General features: G+C 40.2%; 1 protein-coding gene and 1 pseudogene across 2 annotated transcripts in view; one reads left to right on the forward strand and one right to left on the reverse strand.

The window, feature by feature from the left end:
* ZNF484 (zinc finger protein 484) overlaps nt 1-15,529 on the reverse strand; it is a 432,825-nt gene that overhangs the window by 193,119 nt on the left and 224,177 nt on the right. The window lies entirely within an intron of this gene.
* On the forward strand, nt 13,212-15,293 carry LOC116538257 (annotated as a pseudogene). The gene is made up of 2 exons (XR_004263582.1): nt 13,212-13,702; nt 13,822-15,293. The product of XR_004263582.1 is annotated as an E3 ubiquitin-protein transferase MAEA-like (transcript).

Raw genomic sequence — 15,529 nt, forward strand, 5'->3', positions numbered from 1 at the left:
CTTATTGTGGAAAGAAAGATCCTATAGATCTCTGTCCTAGTCAGTCCAACTGGCTTTTGCCATCAGGATTTAATGTCTCAGGATCCACAAATATAAATACAAGTTGATATAGTTCAGGTAACCCTGAGTTGTGTACAATTAAAAGAATTTTGAATTCTGAACTCCTTTGGGAAATGCTTAATCATTTTAATTCAGCATTTAATTCAAATGCTTTTAATTCAGCACACTTTCAAGTTTTAAATTCTATTGCTGCTTGTGTATTTGGGTCGTTGAAGAGATGGAACTTTAGAGGAAAATGACATTCCAGATCTTAGGAGAGTCGCTGGGGGAGGGAAGGGGGTCTGGAAGAAGAGGGAGGCATCAATGAGGTGTGGAAGGAAGATGGGGGCATGAGGAAGAGTTGCAGAGCTGAAGTCAGCTGTAGGAGAAGCTGCGGGAAGATTTGCTGGGCAAATGAGTTTGTTGTCAAGTTTGTCATACTGTTTATTAGCTTTAGCCAAAAAATATTTTAGCAGAGCAATATCTGATTCAGAATTTTATTTGAAAACTTTTGTACCAATCAAAAACTGAGGCCATTGGCCCTTAGAAATATTCTCTTTCTTTTCTAACATGTTTTTCATATGAACAATTTTCTTCAAGTCCAGTGTTCTCCAGAGTGGCCACTGAAGGCCTAAATTATTTTTGGTATAGAGATGGATGCAAGTGCTAGGATCTTAGCAAGGGTACACATAAGCAATGGGACGTTTTCCTGGAGGAAGAGAGGATTTACACTCAGAAAATTCCATGAGAGCTGGCAACAGTCCGTTGAAAGTAATGTTTGTGCACTTTATGTCTTAGGTCCCCAACCTGATAGTTGGCAGCCTCCAAAGGCAGAATTGACAACTTGTGCCCACAGACAGATGGAAAACCAGAATGCTCCCCCTGGATTAAATCCAACCTCTCAGGACCAAAAAAAAAAAAAAATAGAGAGAGAGATGAAAGAACCTCATCCCATTTTTACTGACAGGAAAGTTTGTCTAGATGGATGCTGGTTTGGTAAGAGTTGTAGCTCATCAGTTGTGGAGCGAGCTGAGACACTCTTAGAGGAGCAATGCCTGTTCTACGCTGTGATTCTTCAGACAACAAACAACGCTTTAGACATATCTCACAAAACAGAAGCACAAAAGAGAGCAAAAAGGAATGAAAAGGAATGGCCGTATTCTTCCAAGGATGCCAAACAAATGGGAATTGGTGGCAAACACTAAGTACGAAGTTGAAAGTGAATACAAAGAACAAAGTTGAAGTCCAACTCCATTCTCCCACAGACTCACTGTGTCAACACAGACTTGAAAGACCTCAAGAAGCAAGGTGCAAGAGGCCTTCATAGATATTGCACCTGATCAGGGTCCAAAGTCCACGGTAATGAGCAGTTAAGAATGTGTCTCGGCGAAACTTCCAGGAAAATTACAGAAATACAGGCCAGGCGTGGTGGCTCATGCCCGTTTGGAGGCTGAGGCAGAATTGCGTGAACCTGGGAGGTGGAGGTTGTGGTGAGCCAAGATCACACCACTGCACTCCAGCCCGGGTGACAGAGCAAGACTCCATCCCCTCCCCCCCAAAAAATTACAGAAATAAATGAGAGAACTTAATGAGAACAAAAGCTATTTATTTCTTGCTTGCTAGAGAAAGGGAGACAGTCATTGTCATTTATATTTGGCAGAGATTCAAATGCTGGGAGAATAGGAAAGCTTTACGGAGAAAAAGAACATGAAAGAACAAGGCTTTTGTAGGAGGCTATGGGCATGGAGAGGCTGGAGGCAGGCTAAGCGGAAGCATGGCATCTGATGGTATCAGGTTGGGGAGAGTATTTGGCTTTCTTTGATTAGTACTAAATTGAAGCAGGGGTTATCTTAGGGACGACGGCAGTCATTGACCAACCTCTGATTGTTTTGGGCAAATTGCTGCAGATTTTGTGGCTTGCATTCCTGAACTGGCTGCTGCAGAGACTAGTTTGCCTTCCCAGGCTGGTTGCTGCAGTAGTCTTCGGTCAGAGTTCCATTGTCGTACGTGGTTTGGCCACTGTTTTAATATTCAGTGTGTATTGCTGAAAGGCATACAAACAGCCAGGCTTCCCATTTCAGTACTTCATGTACAAGCTCCATTTAGAGGTTTCTGCACTAAACTATTGTTAAAAAAAAAAAGGCCGACTCCATTGAGCGAACGTCAGCCTTGACATTAAGAATGATTAATGTGGCAGCTGTTTCCTTCTGTTATTGATCTTTTTACTGACCCTTCCCATGTGCTTTGTCAATGACTGAGTATCTTCCCTCAGCCACTCTTATCTGAAGTCATCCTCATCTCTCAGGGATTTTCAGCGCCGTCTGTCAGCCGCACACTCTGACTCTGTCTTCAGTGACCATTTTTGTTGACTTTTGTCTCTTCTGGCCTTTCCATGCTGGTTTGGCCTTGAATCTCCTACTAATTAGCTCAGTAGTGATTACAGCACTGGTTTTGAGAGCAGCCTCTTGTTTTTTATCTAAGAGGATTTTTTTTCTCTCTTTATCTGGAAGCATTACCTTGCTGACTATGCTGACTTATGTCATTGACGTCAGATCAATATCCTAAATCCCATCCTGGGATTCCCATCTACAGTTTTCCCACACAAGCCGAGGGAAGAGACACACTCGATGAAGACCTCATACTCTTTCCTATTTGGCTATTTTTTCTCCTCTTGGTGAAAGAGTTTCCCCAAAATACTAAATGAAGTATGAAGTATTATTTTGTTAGCCCATTAATTTAGTTTTATATACTGTGCACAAACTTTACATATAATTTTAATAGGCTCAGTCATCTTTTTTCTTCAGTTTTTCACTGAATTTTATCTGCCAGACTATTTAAGTTAAATAATGAGATATAGTTAGAAGATACTTTCATTTAGGGACCAAAATCTACCAGAATGAATTTGTTACAGTTAAGAATTTGTGTTACTTACCATCATAACTGCTGTAAAATAAAATGAATCTATAAGAGTTTTAGGAGCAAGGCTTTTTAAAGTCTACTATTTAGTTTAGCAATTATTCTAAATGTTAATCTCAAAAATTATGTTAAAAAATTAGATATAGTTAGAATATACTTTCATTTAGACACCAAAATCTACCAGAATGAATTTATTACAGTTAAGAATTTGTGTTAATTACCGTCATCACTGCTGTAAAATAAAATAAATCTACAAGAATTTTATGAGCAAGGCTTTTTAAAGTCTACTATTTAGCAATTATTCTAAATATTAATCTCAAAAGTTAGACTAAGGGATTTTCCCTTTTAGGAAAAGATATAAATAATTATAGTAAAAATTTGAAATTAAGATATAGACATTTATTATGTTGGATCCCAAATATTTTATTAGGGAATGATCTCTCTTTGTGTGATATTCTCTAAAACACTCACAGAAAGATACAAAGTATAAATCTGAATTTTTTTTTTATACCAGAAGTTAAAAAAAGTAGAATATATTTGGTATGATTAATTGGGAGTTTGTATTTCCTCTGCAATCCAGAAATATTATTATTTTAAATATTTGCAATATCATTAATTTTGAAGTTTTTAGTTTAAAAAGACATTTCTGAAAGCCCCAAATTTGTGAACATTTGCTACTACAAAATTTTTAATAATAAGTAATTGAGAGAGAAGAGTCCTTGAATTTATGCAAATGACATAGCAATCTTCATGCCTGTCAACTTTTAAATAATTTAACAATCATGAGATAAGAAAGTGGATTTTTTTCCTATTCTTGTTCGTATCTTGTCTTTTTGAAGGAGAGTACTTGTTAATAATATGCTTCTGATAAAACTAAAACTAAGGAAAGTGTGTGATACAGCCCTGAGTCTTTCTCCTCAAGTTCACTTTTTAAAAATAAAGCATAATCAGGGATAATGGAGCCTCCACCTGTAAGAGAAGGCTAGCTTTCTGTATTAATGAAATAGGCAGCTTCTTACACGATGTGATTTCAACAAAGCCAGAAAGTATGCCCTGTCTCTAAATAATTCCTCTTCCTGCCTAATACCAATATCTGAAATGTTACTGTGACTGATTTCTTTCTGTCCTGCCCTGAAGTTCTTTCCTGACTGCAAAGAACAGCACGTTTTGAATGTTTCAAACTGTCATACGTGTTCTCTCCAGAAGAGTGGAGTGATGCGCCACCAGACATTCTAAGTCACAGGATAAAATGGCATACTATATGATTGTCAGTTTTACCATGCAGTAAGTAATTAAAAAGACCAAGTTTATGTTTCCAAGAACACAAACTGTATTACAGAATAAACCCGAGCATTAAAATAGTCCGTTGTTTTTGCTTTAGGTTACTCACCTTGCTGTCAGTAATTGTATTCACTGAAGTGTTGAAGAACACATTATTGTTGGTTTCAGATCATCTGACTTTAAATTCCACATCTCAAATATGTTGACACTTTGACCTTGCGTAATTCAATGACATCTCTCTGCACCACTGTTTCATTCTATATAAAATGATTGACAGTAATAGTTATCTCACCCAATTTGCACTTCCAGTTCTGTTAATTGGCCAAACTGGTTTTCCTAAAAAGGCTTGTAGCTCTACAAAATATCAGAAAATTGTACTGAGTCTATTTTTAAGTAGATGTGAAGCTCTCAAGGAAGCCCTGATGGCAATCCAGAAATAGAGTTGCCTGGGGAACAGAAGCTGACCTGGGTTACCCAGAGTTTGGGTATTAAGAACTGTTCGGGGAAGGTAAAAGTAGGCCTTGGACACGTAAAATGCTAGAGAAGGCTGAGCCAGACTTCTTTCACATAGCTGAGTCACAACAGGCCAAGGACGTGAATTTAGGAAGGAAAGCAAAAAAAATCTACAAGCAGTATGAAAAAAAAAATCTCCAACACCTTGATACATTTTAATGAAACACCAGATTACAAATTATGGAAAGTGCCAGAGAGAAACTCCAGAGTTTCCTGGAGGAAAAAGAATGTTTACTTTTTAATGCGGTTCTTTGTTTTTTTCCTGTAAATTTGTTTAAGTTCCTTGTAAATGCTGGATGTTAGACCTTTGTCAGATGGATAGATTGCAAAATTTTTCTCCCATTCTGTAGCTTGTCTGCTCACCTGATGCTAGTTTCCTTTGCTGTGCGAAGCTCTTTAGTTTAATTAAATCCTATTTGTCATTTTTTGCTTTTGTTGCAAATGCTTTTGGGGCCTTTTTCATGAAGTCTTTGCCCATGCCTGCATCCTGAATGGTATTGACTAGGTTTGCTTTTAGGGCTTTTATAATTTTGGGTTTTACATTTAAGTCTTTAATTCGTCTTGAGTTGATTTTTGTATATGGTCAATTTTCTGCATTTGGCTAGTCAGAGTTCTCCCAGCGTCGTTTATTAAATAGGGAATCCTTTTCCCATTGCTTGTTTTTGTCAGGTTTGTGGAAGACTAGATGGCTGTAAGTGCGTAGTCTTAGTTCTGGGTTATCTTTTTTGTTCCCTCGGTCTACGTGTCTGTTCTTGTACCAGTACCATGCTGTTTTGGTAGTCTTGTAATACAGTTTGAAGTTAGTGTATGTCTCCTAACTTTGTTCTTTTTGCTCAAGATTGTCGTGGATATTTAGGCTCTTTTTTGGCTCCACGTGAATTTTAAAATAGTCTTGTTTAATTCTGTGAAGAATGTCAATGATAGTTTAATGGGAATAGCATTGAATCTATAAATCACTTTGGGCAGTATGGTCATTTTCATGATATTGTTCTTCTTATCCGTGAACATAACATGTTTTTCCATTTTTTGGTGTCATCTCTGATTTTTTTTTGAGCAGTGTTTTGTAGTTGTCTTTGTGTAGGTCTTTCAGCTCCCTGGTTAGCTGTATTCCTAGGTATTTTATTCTTTTTGTGGCAATTGTGAATTGGAGTTCATTCATGATTTGGCTCTTGGCTTGCCTGTCGTTGGTGTATAGGAATGCTAGTGATTTTTGCACATTGATTTTGTATCCTGAGACTTTGCTGAAGTTGCTTGTCAGCTTAAGAAGCTTTTGGGCTGAGACGAGGGAGTTTTCTAGATATAGGATCATGTCATTTGCAAACAAAGATAGTTTGCCAAGAAGGGAGATAAAACAGGAACGTCTCACAGCCATTACAGAAATTGAAGCAGTATTTACGTATCTTAATACCGAACTACCATAAACTTATTTCTTTGAAACACATGATTTTTAATGCCTGCTAAAATATTCCACTATATGGACACACCAAAATTTACAACATGACTTGGTAATTAAATGTATTTATGTTCTGTCTTGAGTTCATTTCTCATGTTTCAAATATATTAGTCTTCTCAGTTACATTGTCAAGGCAATTATTTACATTTTGATGATATTCTCAGCACCAGCTGTCGTGATCATTGAAATATGTTCTTGACCTTAGATGCTCACTGCACACTTGACAGATTGAGAACCGAATACGGTGCTTGTTAGTACTGCATCTCAGTGGCTGGGGACAGCTGGACTCAGAGCTTGTGTTACTCACCCAGAGTTAGGTGATCAGTCATAGAGGGAACTTGGAACTTAAAAGTATAAACCGGAACTTAACACTTTTAAAGATTATTCGATCTCATATGGTGAGAAATCTTTATTACTCCTTAGTCTACAAAAGGGATTAATGAACATTTTCTGTAAGGTGATGGATGATACGGTATAGAGTAGGTCCCTTTATCCATGGTTTCACCTTCCGGGGTTTCAGTTAAATGTGGTCAACTGTGGTCTGAAAATATTAAATGGAAAATTCTAGAAATAAATAATTTATAAGTTTTAAATTACATGCTGTTTTGCGTACTGTGATGAAACCTTGCTCTGGCCCTCCTGGGACATGAATCACCGCTTTGTCTAGCATGTCCGTGCCTTATACGCTACCTGCGCATTAGCCACTTAGTAGCCTTCTGGGTTATCAGATTGACTGTCCAGGTATCACAGTGCTGTGTTTAAGGAGCCCTCATTTTACTTAATAATGCCACCAAAAGGCCGGGTGCAGTGGCTCATGCCTGTAATCCCAGCACTTTGGGATAACGAGGTGAGGAGTTTGAGACCATCCTGGCCAACACGGAGAATCCCCGTCTCTACTAAAAATACAAAAATTGGCCGGGCATGGTGGCACATGCTTGTAATCCCAGCTACTCCAGAGGCTGAGGCAGGAGAATCACTTGAACCCAGGAGGTGGAGGTTGCCGTGAACCCAGATGGTGCAACTGTACTCCAGCCTGGGCAACAAGTACCAGACTCTGTCTAAAAAAAAAAAAAAGTCAGGGGTTGCAGTGAGTCGAGATTGTGCCACTGCACTCTAGCCTGGCAACAGAGTGAGATTCTGTCTCAAGAAAAAAAAACAACCTCAAAATAAAATAATAATGCCACCAAAGCACAAGAGTAGTGATGCTGGTTTATTGTTAGAATTGTTCTATTCTATTAGTAGTTGCTGTTAATCTCTTACCGTGCCTAATTTATAAACTTTATTATTTAACTTCAAACACAGTAAAGTTTGAAGTTCCCTACTACTGAAGATTTCAGGTGTCCACTGAGGATCTCCCACAGATAAGGATAAGGGCACACCACTGTAAATATGTTCAGCTTTGAGAGCGACATAGTCTCTATCACAGCTGCTCTATCTGCAACAGCACCAGACCAAGCTGGCTAAACTTTAATGCAGTGAAGTTGTGAGTTGGCCTTCAGCTGCCATGAGGCCCCAGGTTGAAGGTCACGTAACCTGAGCATGCCCAGAAGAACCACGTATGCAACCACAAGGGGAACGTAAGTGCCCGGACTAAGGAGAAGAACAGGGACTGAATTAAGAAGCAGACACAGCATGGAAGGGTCCAGGATCCAATCAAATGGAGCTCTGGCATCAGCCCATGGTGGGATCAAACCAGATCGTGCCTCCTGGCATTATCTCATTGCAGAATTCCATCAGATCACACCTTATCACCCTTTGCTTATAAAACCCAAACGCCAGCTCGGGGCAATATATTGGAACATTTCCTCCTGTGTCCTTGCCAGTCCACTTGTAATGAAGCTTTTTTTCCCTCAAAAGCCAGCGCCATGGTATTGGGCTGCATGTACATTAGGCAGCAAGCCCACCGCTTGCTTGGTAACACCCTGCCTTTGTATTGTGAAAGCAGCCACAGAGACTATGTAAATGACTTTTATCTCATTTAAATCAATTGTTAACCTCAGCTAAATTATTATTTAGCTTATCACATAAACAGAAAATGTAAACAAACTGATTATTTCCATCCATGTTTTTACCCATTTTCTCCATGTGTAATATGTTAGGATTTTGAAGTTAACTGTTTCTAAAAACGTATTTGCAAATTTTTCAACACCGCAAAAATTTCTTGAAATAATGAAGCCAACAAAATGAAGTCAGGTTAAAAACATAAATGAAGAAAAGGAAGGAAGGGAGGTAGGCAATTGTTTAAAGCTTCTTTCCCTCAACATACTATTATTTGCAATTCAGCTATCTTGTTGCATTTATCAGTAAGCTGATTCTTGGCCAGACACAGTGGCTCGGGTCTGTAATCCTAGCATTTTGGGAGGCCGAGGTGGGTGGATCACTTAAGGTCAGCAATTTGAGACTAGCCTGGCCAACTTGTCTTTTCTAAAAATACAAAAATTAGCCTGGCATGGTGGCAGGCACCTCTAATCCCAGCTACGTGGGAGGCTGAGGCAGGAGAATCGCTTGAACCTGGGGGGAGGTGGAGGTGGCAGTGAGCCAAGATTGCACCACTGCACTTCAGCTTGGGCAACAGAGAGACTCCGCCAAAAAAAAAAAAAAAAAGTGGATTCTTTTTATTGCTGAGTAGTGTTCCATTGTATACCATTTGTTAGTCCATTCTCTTACTGATGGACAGCTGGGATGTATGGATGTTAGAAGGAAAGATGCCTTGAACTGTTATAAGTTTTTATGTGAACATATTTTTTTAAATTTTCTTGTGATTAGAGCTGCTGGGACAGAGAATCAGTGAAACCTTAATTTTATCAAATGTTTTTTATGTTCCAGACCTTAACTGATGAGTTTTAAAAGTAACTTTTAAATTTGAAATGTCAATTATGGAATATGCTTTAATGTAATCTTTTGGGATAATCATGTAATATTTTTCCTTTAGATTTTTAATACAAATAACAATAAAATTAATAATTAATAGTAAAGTAATATCTTTCCAGTCTTCCCAATCTTGGAATGTGGGGACCGGATGAGAAAATATCTTTGAATTTTGAGATCTTTATATGGCTCTCTCAAGGCCTTTAAAAAGAGTATTTAATTGTGTTGATTTATTTTAATGATTATTAAAATTTTGACTTTTTTTGAAGCTATTTCTTGTTTACTTTCTCTTTAGAGAAAACTGCTCAATCACAAAACATAACATAAGACTTTCATGTCAGTGTCCAATAGAAACGAATTCTTTATGGTGACCAGATGGGGTTATAATCCAGAACTCTGGTAGGCACATCCATAAGGTGCAAGGTGTATTGAAAAGAGTACCAGTTTTTTTGGCTGGGTGAGGTGGCTCACACCTGTAATCCTAGCATTTAGGGAGGCTGAGGTGGGTGGATCACCTGAGGTCAAGAGTTCAAGACCAGCCTGGCCAACAGGGTAAAACCCCGTCTACACTAAAAATACAAAAATTAGCTGGGTGTGATGTTGGGTGTCTGTAATCCCAGCTACTCAGGAGGCTGAGGCAGAAGAATGGCTTGAACCCAGAAGGCAGAGGTTGCAATGAGCCAAGATTGAGCCACTGATCTGCAGCCTGGGCAACAGAGTAAGACTCTGTCTCAAAAAAAAAAAAAAAAAAAAAAAGAAAAGGAAAAGAAAGAAAAGAGTACCAATTTTAAACAGGTGTGAATCTGAATCCTCTGCTTACTAGCTACATGATCCTCAAAAAATTACATGCATAACTGAGTCTCATTTCTTCATCTGAAGAAATGTATGAAACCTAAATCCTTAGGGGGTTTTTGGAGGATGGTATATTTAGAGTATCTAATTTATGGTGTGTATTCCGTATGTTTAATTTTTCTTCTCAGTCATCCATGCAGTCAGTATTTATTCGGCGGCTACTCTATAGCAGGCTCTGTGCTAGGCACTGGGGATACACCAGTGAACAATGGCCACTGTCACACTGCCTGTCATCCAAGTAATTACGAAGCAGTGCTGCCTACACCACGACAGGAGAGAGTGCTAAAGCTGTCATAAAAGGGAGGTCAAGGAACATTCTCAGAAAAAAAGGTATGTATCTACAGTGCTTTAAAGGATGAGTGGCAATTATCCTGGAGTGGCAAAGGAGAGCACTGCTTGTTTGAAAAGGCAAAAGTAATTTAACACGGCTGGAGTGTTTATTTAGTTGGGAGAAACGGCAGAATACGGGCTTCCATAAGGGTCCCAGGTAAATTGGCAAAGGCTGTATATCGGCTTTTTAATTTTTAAAATTGCTAAATTGTTATAAAATTAATTTTGTTGCAGCTGAATGTGACTGTAGAAAAGCTTCCAACGAATTGGATTGGTTTCACTTTAAATTCATGATCGCAAGCTTCCAGTGAGCCCGTCCCTCATCTATTCACTCCATCTTAGATGATCGCTTCATAGTGAATCTCTTCCAACCCTAGACACTTGTTTATCTATCCTCCCTCCTAGCTGGTGACTTTCTGACCAGAAGTATTTCAGATTCTGGATTCTTTTGGATTTTGGAATATTTGCATATGCATAATTGGGTATCCTGAGGATGGGACCCAAGTCTAGACACAAAATTCATTTATGTTATACATTTGCTTAGTACATATAATCTGAAGGTAATTTTATACAATGTTTTTTAGTAATTTTGTGCATGAAGCAAAGCTGTAGCTGTGTTTTGGCTGTGACCTGTCACAGGCAGTCAGGTGTAAAATTTTCCACTTGAGGTGTCTTGTCAACAGTCAAAAAGTTTTGAATTTTTAAGCATTTTGGATTTTGATATTTAGATTAGGGATGCCTAACCCATATTATACAAAAAGTAGATATCAAGAAATTGTTTATGTATATTTGCAAATATTTTCTTCTTGGGTATAATTTTTTGTAAAATATTTTCACTATTATAACATTTATTTACTAACCCATATAAACTTAATAAAAAAAGCTATGATTATTTTAATATACTGGATGCACTTGTTTCTATCCTCTTCAGTTTTATATCCTCAATAAATATATAACGACTAATAGAAAATAATATTTTTTGCTACTGAATAAAACAATTAGCACATCTTCTATGAGAGACCTTAAAGTTAATTAGGCATTTAATCAGGCTAGTAGTTCTGACTGCATGTTAGAATCAATAGATGAGTTTTTTAAAATCCTGATGCTGAGGTCCCACCCCAGATAAATCCAAATGTCTATCCATGGAACAAACTGGTATTTTAAAGCCTTCCAGGCAATTTCGGTCTATAGCCAAGATTAAAGGCCACTGGTTAACCAGCGCCTACCACGCCTTGGACATAATTTGAATAAACCTTTGTAGACACTTCCAAATGAAGATCAGGGGATCTCTAGCATGCTGCAAACATGCCGTCTCTGTTTCTGTCTTATTTAAAACGTAACATAAGACTTTCTTAAAGGATCGGGGTAAGAGTCTGAAGATGGCTTCGCATATCTGCCGTTCAATCTCTTTTAATGAACACTAGCAAAGACTTGACTCTGTGTTAGGGGTTAATGGAAACACAAAGGAGGAAGAAAACATGACCTCTGCCTATAAGAATCCCAGCTAAATACATTAGATAAGTGGTTTTCCTCTCCAGTCTTCATGATCCCTGTCTGTGCAATGAGGATAATGCAGATATCTTTCTTATCTGATTGTTGAGATGATGTTAATAAAATGTTGTACATAACTGCTTGTGAATGGCAGTACATTTAAAAAAAAATAATGTGGCTGTTATTTTTGTTTTCTTATTTTCAGCTGATAGAAGCTGACAAGAAATTTTTACTGAGAAGTAGGGTAAAGACTCTCAAACACTATAATGTGCATGCCTACACTCTTAGATATTATGGGAATCTCAAGAAGGATTTGAGGAGAGAAAAACAATATGCGGCAGGATGCTGATGTCTCTCAACTCTCCATGAATTAAGATGATAAAACTTTTAATCTGTAGAAATAAGGTAATGTCATAACCCCTGGTTTTGGCCTAGGGAGTTAAGGGTCTCGGATCCAGAGAAGTAAACTGTATTAATGACGTGGTCATATCCGTGTGGGAGCTTGTTTGGAAATGTGCAGAATTGATTCCAAGATGTTTTAATAATGCAAGCCAGGGTTTGCATCTCAAAGTAATGGTCCATCAAGGATGGTCTTTAGAGCTATTTTCTAACTGACATGCTTAGTGCAGACTCACATCAAAATGCCCTTTTAATAAGAATCAGTAACTGGTAAGCTGAAGCCTAACTCAATTTGTGTTATTTCTCTGCAAATCTGTAAGCCATTTATGTGCCATCACCTGAAGACCTCCCACCCAAAGTTATTAGTATACAATAGGATGCATAACAGAGCTCCATGGCTTCTATGTGGAATAAATTATTTCACTTTATTTTTAAAAATATTCTTTATGTTTATACTCAGAGTAAATGAGCAATGTTATACCTGTTCTCCTCTGTAAATTGTCACACCTTAAGGTCCTTAGGATGGCTCAACTCTTTCACTTTTCCAGCATAGGAAAGAATTGTTTAATAAAAATAAAATGTGTAACAATGGATTCATGATCAAAAGAAGGCAAAACAGAAGATTTTTTGTTTTCTATTTCTCTTGACTGCTCAGCTAATTGCAACACCCACTAAACCTTTCTTTATCTCGCCCGCATCATAGGGTTCATCCCTAATGTTGCTCAACATTTTATACCTGTGTGGAAACTACCATTTAACAAAATTTCATTTGATGCAGGAAAAAAAAAATCATTCTTTCAATATTTGATAATTTTGTAGGGTCCAGCACTTTTATTAGGTTTTTATTTTCTTCAAGAGAAATAAAATAGAGGCAGTGGCAAAGGATTACTTCTCTACCCCCGGGGGTTGAATACTCACCTGAGGACACAGTGTGCTTGATTCTTGATTTGAGATTCCTTTTTATGCTTACTTACTAGGACTTTTTTATTTGTCTTCCTCCAGGTGAAATAATTAAAAAAAAATGGAGAATGGAACACCGATTTACTAATAAAGAACATTAATAAAGAATAAAAAATAGCCCCCGCCTACTAATGTTTTGGCCGCTTCTAGATGGCGGTGCAGGAGTCGGTGGCTCAGTTGTTCATGGCCCTGAAGGTCCAGGGGTACCCGACCCTCAAGGTGCCCTACGAGACGCTGAACAAACGCTTTCGCGCCACTCAGAACATTGACCGGGAGACCAGCCACGTCACTATGGTGGTGGCCGAGCTGGAGAAGACGCTGAGTGGCTGCCCCGCCGTGGACTCTGTGGTCAGCCTGCTGGACGGCGTGGTGGAGAAGCTCAGCGTCCTTAAGAGGAAGGCGGTGGAGTCCTTCCAGGCCGAGGATGAGAGCGTCAAGCTGTGCAAGCGCCAGATCCAGCACCTCAAAGAGCACAGCAGCGAGCAGCCCGTGGCGGCCAGCGTGTGGCAGAGGAAGCGCATGGCCGCATGGTGGTGGAGCACCTGCTGCGCTGCGGCTACTACTACACGGCTGTCAGGGTGGCGCGCCAGAGCGGCCTCGAGGACCTCATGAATATCAAGATGTTTCAGCCAAAGAGGTAGAGGAGTCCCTGGAGCGACTTGAGACGGCCACCTGCCTGGCCTGGTGCCATGACAACACGTCCCGGCTCCGGAAGATGAAGAGCTGCCTGGAGTTCAGCCTCAGAATCCAGGAGTTCATTGAACTCATCCGGCAAAATAAGAGATTGGACGCCGTGAGACAGGCGAGAAAGCACTTCAACCAAGCAGAAGGGAGCCAGCTGAATGAGGTGCGCCAGGCCATGGGCATGCTGGCCTTCCTCCCTGACACGCACATCTCCCCGTACAAGGACCTCCTGGACCCCGCACGGTGGCGGATGCTGATCCAGCAGATCCCGTACGACAACTACCGACTACACCAGCTGGGAAACAACTCCGTGTTCACCCTCAGCCTGCAGGCCGGCCTCTCTGCTATCAAGACACCACAGTGCTACAAGGAGGACGGCAGCTCCAAGAGCCCCGACTGCCCTGTGTGCAGCCCTCCCTCAACAGGCTGGCGCAGCCCCTGCCCATAGCCCACTGTGCCAACTCCCGCCTGGTCTGCAAGATCTCCGGCTTTGTGATGAACGAGAACAACCCGCCCATGATGCTGCCCAACGGCTACGTCTACGGCTACAATTCTCTGCTTTCTATTCGTCAAGATGATAAAGTCGTTTGCCCAAGAACCAAAGAAGTCTTTCACTTCTCACAATCCGAGAGAGAAGGTGTACATCATGTAGGCCCCTTGTCGCCAAGCGCACGACAAGGGGACGGCTGCAGCGGGCGGAGAGGCCGCGCCTTCTTCCTGCCACGCGCTCCAGCTGGCCGCGCGCTTCTGTTGCTTGCGACCAAAGATCAGCGAGCAGCGATAAATACTCTTTAGGAAGAGAGGAAATAAGATTTAATAAATTTGTACTTGAAAACAACATTTTGACTGGTAGGATTTTGCAACATGTCAACCATTTGATGCTTCTGAAAAGTACTTTCAACTTTCGAAGGAAACTTTCCTTTAAAGACTGACCTAAACCCCGAGGGAAACTTTAGAACGTTTCAAAAATAGGAGTCCACGGTTTCCCCGTGTTTTTGGTTTCTTCCCTTCTGCGAACGGTGAGACCTGGAGAACAGGCTGGTCCTTCGCCACCTCCCAGAGCCCCTGGCCCGGCCTGGGAAAGGTGGCGGCGGCGCTGGACTGAGCTGCAGCGACCCGCAATGCCGCGCCATGAGGGACACACGGCTTCCTTCGAGAGCTGCTGCCGTGGGGGGCTGGCTTTGAGGGCGCCTGCCTGCCTTCGGGCCGTGTCCGCGGGACTGTCTGCGTCGGTGGGTAGGTTCCATATCACATCCCCGTGTGCCGTCTTACTTCCTGAGAATGTATAACCTGGAAATCCACGGGACCAAGTTTCTGCAGAGGCCTTGCCGGGTGGTTCCATAACTGTAGAGTCGAATTAATCGTTCAGTTGAGAGTACTGGTGACGTTTCAAAGCAAATGAACCGCCGTAGTTTTCACAGAACCATATCGTGGAGGTTTGTAGTTAGTGCTTATTTTTGCGTGTTGATGTTGACTAGCTAATAAACTCTAAATGTAAACCATGGAATAAACTGGTTTTCTATTTCTCAAAAAATAAATAAATAAATAATAAAAAATAAACAAGGCACAACTTGAGAACATACATATACAAAAACAGACTCAACTTTTATTTCAAAAAAAAAAAAAAAGGACAGAAGTTTGCTGAATTTGCCTTACTCCTAAGATATTTTTGCTTTCACTTTGTTGGGAAGACCATTAACACGAGGAAGCCGGAGCTCCTGGAAAACAGGCCCCTTCTACCCA

This window comes from Sapajus apella, unplaced genomic scaffold (assembly GCF_009761245.1).
Source record: "Sapajus apella isolate SASKATOON/1434 unplaced genomic scaffold, GSC_monkey_1.0 scaffold118, whole genome shotgun sequence".
In the NCBI taxonomy this organism is placed as follows: domain Eukaryota; kingdom Metazoa; phylum Chordata; class Mammalia; order Primates; family Cebidae; genus Sapajus; species Sapajus apella.